Below are 13,140 nucleotides of genomic sequence, written 5' to 3' on the forward strand. Positions count from 1 at the left end.
TTTATCAAATTTGGCTCATTATTCTTTAATACTAAAAATAAAAAAGGACTAACTATTAATCTGCAAAGAGATTAATAGATGAAGCCCTAAATGTAATAATCTGAAGTAATGCTAAATATTGTCATAAGAACAAAATCTGAGTGAATATTTCCTCTGCTAACAAGTACAGTTAGACCTGTGGTCTTCCTTGATCTTAAGCAATCAGTAAGAACATATTACAGCTATGGAAGTAGACATTTATCAATGACAACGTAACACATACCTTCTGCAATATTTAGACTTAACCCCAAGTTCGTGGAAAAAGCATATATCTTTACAGTTCTTCACAGACTAGTTTCCTCCTTTGTACAGCAAATTTCCCAGTCCCCTGAAAGCAATCGGTGGAGTGGAGGCCAGCTCCACTGAAGGGTCTATCAAGCAAGTAGATGGGACGGCTGAATTTATTTTAGCCCTGCGTCTAAGGATGTAACTTAGCACCTATTTTTAGGAACTGAGCTCTGTATAGGTGGGGCCTGAGTCAACTACTCTTTTCAGAAGTGTGTCTCTGAGGGCACTCTGCCTCGTAGTTCCTCAGTAATGTATGCATGGTATTAACACATGTGCAGTCAATCAAACCTCCTTCTGCAGCCAGGACCATCAAGCCAACTCTCCACTTCCGAAAAAGCCTAAAAAATAACCAGCACCGATGAGGGAAAGGATGACAGTCCTTGAATTAGTTTCATTTGTTTTAATAATTTCAACCTTTTAAGAGTCAAGAATATAAAGCATAGAGAAAACAAAGCATAGAGAAAATGTTCTAATTTATTATGATGGAATTTGGGTTTTCAGGAAGCAGAAACACTGTTTTTATTTACAAACAGCTCTTAGGTATTGAAAACATTGGTTTGCGTTTTGAGGCTTCACATACAAAACAAAACACTGCTGTGGTATATTTGTAAGTAAGAAAGTGCTCTCTTGTTTAAAGAAACTGAGAGAGGAGGGAGTGATAAGGCATTCTAGAGAGAGTAAAGGGCGCTTGGCAGAAGGAACAGCAGGCCAGGGAAAGGAGTCACCTCACACGCTCCTGAGAGAATCATATTAGGTGTCCTTACTCAGCACAGCCTGGAGACCTGACCCGGAAGGAAGTAGAACTCGCCTAGAATTGCAATTGAGCTCCATAATGCCAACATCTAATACCTTCTAAGTAAACATAAAACAGGCAGCACCCTCTGTCTTTCCTCTCTTCTATTATTTGCTTCTGATAGGTTTACTGTGTACACTAATGGCCTCACAGGAAGCCCAAATAAAGAGAAAAATCACACTTTGACTTAAATCACTTGACTTACATATTGTTTATTTCATACAAATGCTTACAAGTAAGCTATTCATATTGTTTACTAATAAAGACTAGTATATACATTACACTTTCCCATATACAATATTCCATATACATGTACTTTCTATTAAAAATAGGTCAAGGAGTGATATTCCAACTGATTAACTCTAAGAAAAAGCTTCTGAGACAGTGTTCTGGTACACCCACAGATTTTTCAGGGCCAGAAGCCAATACAACCTAATTACTTTAGAGCTGTGCTGTCCAGTGTGGGAGCTACTAGACACATGTGATCATTCAAAGTTTCAGTTTCAGTTTAGTCACTCAGTCATGTCTGACTCTTTGCAACCCCATGGGCTGCAGCACGCCAGGCCTCCCTGTCTATCACCAACTCCCGGAGTCCACCCAAACTCATATCCATTGAGTCAGAGATACCATCCAGCCATCTCATCATTTGTTACCCACTTCTCTGCCTGCCCTCAATCTTTCCCAACATCAGGGTCTTTTCAAATGAGTCAGCTCTTCGCATCAGATGGCCAAAGTATTGGAATTTCAGCTTCAACATCAGTCCCTCCACTGAACACTCAGGACTGAATTCCTTTAGGATGGTCTGGTGGGATCTCCTTTCAGTCTAAGGGACTCTCAGGAGTCTTCTCCAACACCACAGTTCAAAAGTATCAATTCTTTGGTGCTCAGCTTTCTTTACAGTCCAACTCTCACATCAATTAACAATTACTGGAAAAACCATAGCCTTGACTAGACAGACCTTTGTTGGCAAAGTAATGTTGTCTAGGTTGGTCATAACTTTTCTTCCAAGGAGTAAGTGTCTTTTAATTTCATGGCTGCAGTCACCATCAGCAGTGATTCTGGAGCCCCCAAAAATAAAGTCAGCCACTGTTTCCCCATCTATTTGCCATCAGGTGGTGGGACTGGATGCCATAATATAGTTTTATGAATGCTGAACTTTAAGCCAAGTTTTTCACTCTCCTCTTTCACTTTCATCAAAAGGCTCTTTAGTTCTTCTTCACTTTCTGCCATAAGGGTGGTGTCATCTGCATATCTGAGGTTATTGATATTTCTCTTGGCAATCTTGATTCCAGCTTGTGTTTCTTCCAGTCCAGCGTTTCTCATGATGTACTCTGCATAGAAGTTAAATAAGCAGGGTGACAATGTACAGCCTTAATGTACTCCTTTTCCTATTTGGAACCAGTCTGCTGTTACATGTCCAGTTCTAACTGTTGCTTCCTGACCTGCATACAGATTTCTCAAGAAGCAGGTCAGGTGGTCTGGTATTCCCATCTCTTTCAGAATTCTCCAGTTTGTTGTGATCCACACAGTCAAAGGCTTTGGCATAGTCAAGAAAGCAGAAATAGATGTTTATCTGGAACTCTCTTGCTTTTTCGATGATCCAGCGGATGTTGGCAATCTGATCTCTGGTTCCTCTGCTTTTCTAAAACCAGCTTGAACATTTGGAAGTTCATGGTTCACGTATTGCTGAAGCCTGGCTTGGAGAATTTTGAGCATACTTTGCTAGCATGTGACATGAGTGCAATTGTGCAGTAGTTTGAGCATTCTTTGGCGTTGCCTTTCTTTGGGATTGGAATGAAAACTGACCTTTTCCAGTCCTGTGGCCACTGCTGAGTTTTCCAAATTTGCTAGCAAAAGTTTACTTGATTTAAATGACATAAAATTGAAAGTTTATTTCATCACTTGCACTAGGCACATTTCAAGTATTTAATTTCTACATGTGGCTGGTGGCTATGTATTAGACATTGCAGTGATAGCACATTCCTATTATTGCAGACAATTCTATGCTGATTTACAGCACAGGATTTTAATATAGCTTTGATACCAACTAAACTCTGTGACCTGACAAATTTCATACATTGTTTATATTTCACTTTACTTCTCTATAACTAAATGGGACTCAGTTTACCTACTTTAAATGATGGTTGTGAAGATTAAATGACTCTGTGTGTGTGTGTGTGTGTAATACTCAGGAGCTTCCTTAATGGCTAAGTGATAAAGAATTTGCCTACCAATGCAAGACATGTGGGTTCAATCCCTGGTTTGGGAAGATCCCCTGGAATAGGAAATTACAACCCATCCAGTATTCTTGTCTAGAAAATCCCATGGATAGAGGAGCCTGGTGGGCTACAGTCCACAGGGTCGCAAAACAGTTGCACACAACTTAGCAACTAAATGACAACAGTATATAATATGCGTGAAAGTCTAAATCTAGGAAAAATATTTATTTAAAAATTATCATTATTATTATTATGACTTTATCCTGCTATATGGTTAAGAAAATGGCACTAGATCTATCATCACAACAGTTTGATTTTAGTCATGAGGAGATTGACCTACAAGGTAAGTATAATAATCTTTACTTTTGTATTTGAATATTGAACCTAATGATGCTATCATGGTTTTAGTATTTCAAAATATTGTCAGTTATTCAAAGACAGGACTTGTAGCTTTGTACTTTCTCTTCTTACTCAAAACTGCCTGCTTTCTCATTCCACTGTAGTGATAGATTTCTTCACTTGTTTCTGTAAGTTTAATTCAAGATAATGTTTCTTCAAACTTCCAGCTTTTGGCCCTTTCAGGAAATAAATATATTTGATTTAAATACATAAATAAAATTATTTTTTTCATATTTTCTAGTGTTTGTTGTTGTTAATTGCTAAGTCGTCTGACTGTTTTGCGATCCAAAGCACGGTAGCCCTCTAGGCTCCTCTGTCCATGGGATTCTCCAGGCAAGAATACTGGAGTGGGTTGTCATTTCCTCCTCCCGGGGATCTTCCTGACCCCGAGATCAAACCCGCATCTTCTGCATTAGCAGGTGGGTTCTTCACCACTGACCCACCCAGGAAGCCTCCCTTTAGATTACTTGCTTTCAGTGTGGCTACCAGAAAAGCTGAGTTTGGTTTTGCATCTCCTTGCTTCTGCCATTGTTCCCTGTTATTGAATACTTTTGAAACAACACTTACTAGTTGAGAAGGATTTGTTTCAAATACACAATCTGACTTCTACATTTTTAAAATCTCTGGGGCACTTTGCCTGATGAGGGTCATATTTATCATCGTTACATTCTCAGGGACCTCCAGGTCTGTTCGCATGTAGCACCTATAATCATGTTGTGGATCACAGTGAACTGTGGAAAATTCTTCAAGAGATGGGAATACCACAGCACCTTACCTGCCTTCTGAGAAATCTGTATGCAGGTCAAGAAGCAACAGTTAGAACTGGACATGAAACAATAGACTGGTTCCAAGTTGGGAAAGGAGTACATCAAGGCTGTATATTGTCACCTTGTTTATTTAGCTTAGATGCAGAGTATATCACATGAAATGCTGGGCTGGATGAAGCACAAGCTGAAATCAAGACTACCAGGAGAAATATAAATAACCTCAGATATGCAGATGACACCACGCTTCTGGCAGAAAGCAAAGAGGAACTGAGGAGCCTCTTGATGAAAGTGAAAGAGGAGAGTGAAAAAGCTGGCTTAAAACTCAACATTCGAAAGACTAAGATCATGGCATCTGGTCCCATCACTTCATGACAAATAGATGGGAAAACAGTGGAAACAGTGACAGACTTTATTTTCTTGGGTTCCAAAATCACTACAGATGGTGACTGCAGCCATGAAATTAAAAGATGTTTACCCCTTGGAAGAAAAGTTATGATCACCCTAGACAGCATATTAAAAAGCAGAGACATTACTTTGCCAACAAAGGTCAGTGTAGTAAAAGCTATGGTTTTTCTATATGGTTGTGAGAGTAGGACCATAAAGAAAGCTGAGGGCCAAAGAATTGACACTTTTGAACTATGGTGCTGGAGAAGACTCTTGAGAGTTCCTTGGGCTGCAAGTAGATCCAACCAGTCCATCCTAAAGGAAATCAGTCCTGAACATTCATTGGAAGGACTGATGCTGAAACTGAAGCTCCAATACTTAGGCCACTTGATGTGAAGAACTGACCCATTGGAAAAGACCCTGATGCTGAGAAAGACTGAGGGCAGGAGGAGAAGGGGATGACAGAGGAAGAGATTTTGGATGACATCACTGACTCAACGGCCATGAGTTTGAGTAAGCTCTGGGAGTTGGTGATGGACAGGGAAGCCCGGCGTGCTGCTGTGCATGGGGTCACAAAGAGTTGGACACGACTGAGTGACTGAAATGAACTGAACTAAGCTGAGCTGAACCTAAAAAGTTTGATAAATTCTTTCTAGAAAGTCTGATGGGTCCTCAGTTGGTTTTGTCTCCTGAATTTTTAAAGCTCCTTTGTCTATGTACCCTTTTGGGTTTTCTCTTCGACCTCCATACCGTAATATGGTAGTCCTCTGACTCCTTTTTCTCCTGATGCAATAGCATAAATGCTTCTATATATGGAATCTCATCTCTTTTCTCTGCTCTTTTGCAAAACACTTTTGTGAGATTGCATAATAACTGAGTGGACATTGAGAAGATCCCCTGGAGAAGGAAATGGCAACCCACCCCTGTATTCTTGCCTGGAAAATCACATGGACAGAGAAGCCTGGCTGGCTACAGTCCATAAGGGTCACAAGCCGTTGGACATGACTGAGCGACAGCAGGCAATGTTCCCATTGAGAACAATTAGAAAAGTTGAATCAATTACAAAAAAAGGATATTAAAGGCATCAAGGATCAGCCAAACAATAAGGGCTAGAGGGAGTACCTTTCAAGAAATATGATTTTTCAAATGTGAGCTAAGAATCTGAAGCTATCCCTGGAGGTTATTTTTCATTTCTAGATGCAGATGAAGCTGACAATCCAGGCTAAGTCAGGAAGAACACTGAGGCTGGGGGACAAAAGAACAACAATAGTTTTGGCAGTTGCACCGGACTGGGATAATAAAACTGGAGAGGAGCAGGACCTCAGATTTATTTTACTCCTCAAGATATCGGCTAAGTTTCAAAATTTCACAGGACAGCAGGCTATAGCTATAAGCCCAAACACAGAAAAGTGTAATAGCCTACATTTTCATGATCTACTAGGAGGACAGGAGACAGCTCAAAGTCCTCAAAGGAAAGGGGAATTGACTTTTAAATAATCCTCAATAACTGCTTTGTCTCGGGGTGCTTGATAGTGCAGACTGAACTGGAGCTGAGTGAGGATCCTGTCTCAGCCCCTAGAAGATGGAAGACAGATGAAACAACAAAGGAGGGACCTGTTTAGGCATAGAGTGATAAAATTAATGACTTGAATAGACTTAACAATAGCCAGTCTCTCTTCCTCAATTTACCAAACTCAGAAGCTTCACAGGGTGTGTCACTACATATCCAAGCTGAAGACCTCTGAAAAGTAGAGCAGAGATAGGCTCTGACAGATTCTCAATAAAAACTTTAAGTAGTCAGCCCCTCTACTTCCTCTGCTGTGTCTGCCTAGCAGAGCAGAGGCTAACCTCTCTAATGAAAGTATATTATCTGGAGATTTTTATACCTTTGTTTTTTGAAAACGCAATGCTTGACTTTCAACTAAAAAAAAGTACCTGGCATGCGAGGAGACAGAACATTGTCTCTACATGCAAAAAGGAAAAAAGCAGATATTAATAGATGGTTAATTAGACGATAAGGACTTTAAAACAATCATGATTTATATATTTAAGAAAATATAGTAAATATCACAGGATGTATATAAAAATACAGAGAATTTTTCAATAAAATCCAAATTACAAAATAATAATGAAATGGACATTCCAGTGCTGATCAGAAATTAAGAACTTGAGGGATGGTGTTAAACTATCAAGTGTTCGCTGTCTCCCGCTATCCCAGGTGGGAGACAGTGAAAGACAAGATTAATAATCTGGAAGACAGGTGAATAAAAAATAGAAAGGTTTTGTTTGGATATTTTATATTGGATATCAAAAAGTGTTCATGAGATTTTCTGTAGACATATGCCACTGTTGAATCATATAACTACCGCTCATTAAAATGTAAGCCTTTTTTTTTTGCATATGTTACTGACAAGCCACATTACATTCTCTTATTTTTTAAAAATTTATGCCTAAGTGAATGGTAATGGCACCATCCCATTAGTCCAGCATGCTTCTGCCATTTACCATAGTTTTCTCTTCACAAACTGCAATATATGTTTTATCTAAGTGAATGATAAAGAATATTGAACAGAAAAGAACCACTGACATATTTAAAGTCATACTGCTGCTAAAGACCTCCTTCTGAGGGGAAACTAATGTATGAGTTTAGGTTCATTTATGTATATACAATTGTATTGTTCTTGGTGGCTTGATATAAAATGTTTTGATTAGGAGATTTCAAAATTCTACGTGCTTCTTTACTAGGTCATCAATTATCTTGAATTTATTCCCTTATTCTACTTTTCCTGGTACCATTTGTTGGTTGAAGACTATTATCCTTGACAAAAAGTATAGACACTCTCTGGGAATTCATTTGGCTCACTTTCTTTTCTTGTTCATTAATAGTACAAATTTCCAAGAAAAGCAGTGAATCTTTTTTCTTTAATTTTCTCTTAATAAATATAGACTTTATGAAAAAGAATTGTATCAGAGTGATTTACATATATTTTATTTTATCGTCACAACACCACCAAGATTTTCGGTATTATCACTTCATATTAGGAAACTGAGGGTCAGTGAAGTTAAGGAACTCCTTCAAAGACAAAAGTTAATAATCAGCAGTATTGGAGATTAGATTCAATTTTGTTGATTTCATATGTTTGGATCATTTGGGATATATTATTTATCTTGACCATAATCTACACATTCTATCCAATCACTGTTATGTATGCTGGATGATATGCCTTGAGAGCGATCACCTTGTTCAGTTTAGTTCAGCCACTCAGCAGTTGTATCTGACTCTTTGTGACCCCATGGACTGCAGCACGCCAGGGTTCCCTGTCCTTCACCAACTCCCAGGGCTTACTCAAACTCATGTCCATTGAGTTGGCAATGCCATCCAACCATCTCAACCTCTGTCGTTCCCTTCTCCTCTTACCTTCAAATCTTTCCTAGCTTCAGGGTCTTTTCCAGTGAGAAGGTTCTTTGCATATGGTGGCCAAAGTATTGGAGCTTCAGCTTCAGCATCAGTCCTTCCAATGAATGTTCAGGACAGATTTCCTTTAGAATGGACTGGTTGGATGTCCTTGCAGCCCAAGGGACTCTCAAGAGTCTTCTCCAATACCACAGTTCAAAAGCATCAATTCTTCAGCGCTCAGCTTTCTCTATAGTTCAACTCTCAAACCCATAGATGACTACTGGAAAAACCATAGCTTTGACTAGAAAGACCTTTGTTGGTAAAGTAACATCTCTGCTTTTTAATATGCTGTCTAGGTTGGTCATAGCTTTTCTTCCAAGGAGCAAGCTACTTTTAATTTCATGGCTGCAGTCACCATCTGCAGTGATTTTGGAGCCCAAGAAAATAAAGTTTGTCACTATTTCCACTGTTTCCCCATCTATTTGCCATCAGGTGATGGGACCAGATGCCATGATCTTAGTTTTCTGAATGCTGAGTTTTAAGCCAAGTTTTTCACTCTCCTCTTTCACTTTCATCAAGAGGCTCCTCAGTTCCTCTTTGCTTTCTGCCAGAAGCGTGGTGTCATCTGCATATCTGAGGTTATTGATATTTCTCCCAGCAATCTTGATTCCAGCTTGTGCTTTATCCAGCCTGGCATTTCGCATGATATACTCTGCATCTAAGTTAAATAAGCAAGGTGACAATATACAGCCTTGACATACTCCTTTCCTGATTTGGAGCCAGTCTGTTGTTCCATGTCCAGTTCTAACTCTTGCTTCTTGACCGGCATACAGATTTCTCAGGAAGCAGGTCAGGTGGTCTGGTATTCCCATCTCCTGATGGGAATTTGTTGTGATCCACACAGTCAAAGGCTTTGGCTTAGTCAATAAAGCAGAAGTAGATGTTTTTCTGGAAATCTCTTGCTGTTTCGATGATCCAACAGATGTTGGCAATTTGATCTCTGGTTTCTCTGCCTTTTCTAAATCCTTTTTGAACATCTGGAAGTTCACAGTTCATGTACTGTTGAAGCCTGGCTTGGAGAATTTTGAACATTACTTTACTAGCGTGTGAGATGAGTGCAGTTGTGCAGTAGTTTGAGCATTCTTTGGCATTGCCTTTCTTTGGGATTGGAATGAAAACTGACCTTTTCCAGTCCTGTGGCTACTGCTGAGTTTCCAAATTTGCTGGCATATTGAGTGCAGCACTTTCACTGCATCATCTTTTAGGATTTGAAATAGTTCAACTGGAATTCCATCACCGCCTCTAGCTTTGTTCATAGTGAAGCTTCCTAAGGTCCACTTTGTATCCAGGATGTCTGACTCTAGGTGAGTGACCACGCATTGTGGTTATCTGGGTCATGAAGATCTATTTTTGTATAGTTCTTCTGTGTATTTTGCCACCTCTTCTTAATATCTTCTGCTTCTGTTAGGTCCCTACCATTTCTGTCCTTTATTGAGCCCATCTTTGCATGAAATGTTCCCATGGTATCTCTAATTTTCTTGAAGAGATCTCTAGTCTTTCCCATCCTCTTGTGTTCCTTTATTTCTTTGCATTGATCATGGAGAACGGCTTTCTTCTCTCTCCTTGCTATTCTTTGGAACTCTGCATTCAGATGGGTGTATGTTTCCTTTTCTCCTTTGTCTTTAGCGTCTCTTCTTTTCTCAGCTATTTGTAAGGCCTCCTCAGACCACCATCTTGGCTTTTTGCACTTCTTTTCTTGGAGATGGTCTTGATCACTGCCTGCAAAATAGGTAGACTCTGGAAAGCCCCTTTTGTGCATTGCAGCAAAGTTAACTAACAGTGGACACTCTAAAGACAAAAAGAGTGGATGAGTGAGAACTTTACAGCTGGGACATCTGCACTTCAGTCACCTGATAGATAATCCCTGGACCAATGGGGCCAATCTAAGATTTTTAGAATTAAAGAACTAAATTTCTAAAATCTGTAGAATTAAAGAACTTGAACATATAAAACTCCAAATTCTGTGTTATTATTCAGCACACATGAAGTACTAGTCCACCAATTAGAGTTTAACAATCTGCTGTGAACATTGTTGATGACATGACCCATTCAGTTTTCATGCAAGCCGGATTAGGATATTAGTAAGTCTGAGTGAACTCCGGGAGTTGGTGATGGACAGGGAGGCCTGGCGTGCTGCAGTTCATGGGGTCACAAAGAGTCGGACACGACTGAGCGACTGAACTGAACTGAACTGAACTAAATTGTAGCTCAATTTAGTTAACAGCAGTTTTCACCTGCTTAAGTTTAATTCCATTAAAATTACATCACAATATTAAGGAAGCATGAATAAGTCCTTCAAGGATATATGACTGACATTTAAATTGTATCTCATAGTGTCATATAGGATGATCATGAAATTTATCATGCAAACCAGAATGCTTTAGAGAGTGAACAGAACACTATAAATAAGTATGATAACACAATAGCACAATCTGTAACAGTCCAGGGCAAACAGGATGGTGGAATGGCATGACTAATAAGCCTAATGTGGACCCTCTTGACTCACTATCAGGGTCTGCATGCAAGAGACTGGTGACCTGGCTCCCAATATAAAATAGTCCTTTACTAAGTACTTCAGAATGTGAATCATCTCTACTCGTTAAATATAATTTGGATAAAACATGTTCCCTATAACAAAGATGGAGATGAATTAAAGAACTCCAGGGACTATGAGATTTGATTCCGATAAAGTTAATATTAGGGTACAATTTGGTTAAAAAATGACAGATGACTAGGTATTCCTAATAAGCCACTGTCAGTTAAAATAGTAAAAAAAGAATAAAGCTGTCCAAAATATCATGGATTGCTAATAATGAGAGAGCTAGAATATTAAAGTGATGCTATGTTTGTGTAAGAGAGATGAACAAAGAAGAAAATCAGAGAAAAGAAGAAAGAACAGGAGAAAATATGCTGATGTTTGTGCAGAATATCCAACAGTGGTTTCCCTCCGAGCAATAGACATGAATCACAGTTTTGGATGACACATTGCATAGAAAACCCTCTGAATCAGGCGACACATAATTCTCTCAAATAAGAAAGACTGACTCACTCCACAGTCTCATGTTGCTCTGACCAAAACTAGGAGGTCTTCTCTCTATATCACGTGAATACCTTCTGGACCAAGCTGCACTATAGCCCTGAGTCATCACCACTCCTTCCGCTCTTACTATACATCAGTACATACACTACAGAACAGAATGGAGAAGTGGGGTGGGTTGTTAGGGTTCTAAAAGGGCACTTTAGACAGTAGATGGAGGAACTTTGTACAATTTGTCATGCTTTGCATCATGCAAAGGCAAGTTTATACACTGTATCTGATAATCTTAGTTTAATTCTGTAAGGTAGAAGGTAGAAGCTTTAACCTCTACCTAGCAAATTTGGGTAGGAGCAAAAATTAAAGCTTTTAGATGTAGTTCAAAGAGAAAACGGAAAAAAATTATGGTAAGAATGAAGATCCAAGTGTTCCATGATGGCAAAAACAAAAACAAAAAAGAAAAAATTCCCTCACCCTATATGAAGGAAATGGCAAGCCTGAATCAATCTCAACACAGTGCAAGTAAAGTAAATAAGTCAAGATGTCATAAAGAGGCACTGCTGGAGGAAGGCAAAAGTGTACTGACTTGATGAGGCCAGTTGAGAGAATAATTCCGAGAATTAGTTTATTTTTAAAATAGCTGAAAAATTTACAGCTATATTCTTCATTTTAACATTTACAATCTTGATGTGCTCAGGAGGATTCATGAATAAAAGCCTCTACAAAACTATAATACGTGTTATTAAGGAGAGAATAGGATGAAATAAAAAAATGAGAAAAGTGAAGGCTATAGTAGGTGGCAAGAAAATGCAAAATTCAACAGAAAATTAAAGTAGCAGTTGAGATAGCAAAGAGCATGTAAGAAAAAAATGAATCCAATCGATGAAAAGGGAAAAGATTTGAGAAATTTTTTGTAATGCAGGAGTGAAATCAAAGAGATGAAAATGGTGGCCTAGATAATGATAGATATGAAGGACAGAGATATGATCAAAGAAAGATAACTGTTTAGGGGAAGAAAGAAAAAAAAATAGCAAGGACATAAATAATTAAATTTAAAAGAAAAGAAAAAGTTTTCAAGCTGAAGCAAGATCTGAGAAGACAAAACCAAAGGCTCATCCAGATACCTGGATATGCCCTTATAAATTTTTGAATTTTAAAGATAAAAAATAATGAATAAGGAAAAAGACAAGCTAGTCTCAGAGTTCTCACTGAGACATTATGTACCATGATAGAGTACAATATTGTATATGAGGGGTTTGCTTTTGTTTGTTTTTATGATGGACATAGATTGAATGGACAATTCTCTTTATATCAAGTACCTGTTATTTATGTATGAGGCACATAGAGACATATTTTCAATAAATAAAAAATTTTTCAAAGCAAGTGGTTAATATATCCTCAGTAGGGAAGCTGCTAAAATATATCTGTAAGCCTACAAAAGATGATTCAAATCAAGAATTAAAAGAATGAGAAGTTTATTGTATAAAAGCTTTATTATTTGAGTTAAAAGCAGACAAATATTGTAAATACAGTTATAAAACTGAATGTAAGGCACCCCACTCTAGTACTTTTGCCTGGAAAATCCCATGGATGGAGGAGCCTGGTGGGCTGCAGTCCATAGGGTCCCTGAGAGTCGGGTACGACTGAGCAACTTCACTTTCATTTTTATGCACTGGAGAAGGAAATGGCAACCCACTCCAGTGTTCTTGCCTGGAGAATCCCAGGAACAGGAGAGCCTGGTGGTCTGCCGCCTATGGGGT

The 13,140-nt window shown here is 38.7% G+C and overlaps 1 protein-coding gene across 2 annotated transcripts in view; it reads right to left on the minus strand.

Annotated features, from left to right (window-relative positions):
- XIRP2 (xin actin binding repeat containing 2) overlaps positions 1–13,140 on the minus strand; it is a 345,439-nt gene that overhangs the window by 72,871 nt on the left and 259,428 nt on the right. Inside the window, exon 1 of one of the 2 annotated variants that reach the window (XM_052657166.1) lies at positions 263–397. The exons of the other annotated variant lie outside the window; for it this stretch is intronic. The gene's annotated coding sequence lies outside the window, so the exon portion shown is untranslated. Of the gene's footprint in view, positions 1–262; positions 398–13,140 lie in introns of those variants that run through there. 2 annotated transcript variants of the gene reach the window in all.

Source organism: Budorcas taxicolor, chromosome 2, assembly GCF_023091745.1.
Source record: "Budorcas taxicolor isolate Tak-1 chromosome 2, Takin1.1, whole genome shotgun sequence".
NCBI lineage: Eukaryota > Metazoa > Chordata > Mammalia > Artiodactyla > Bovidae > Budorcas > Budorcas taxicolor.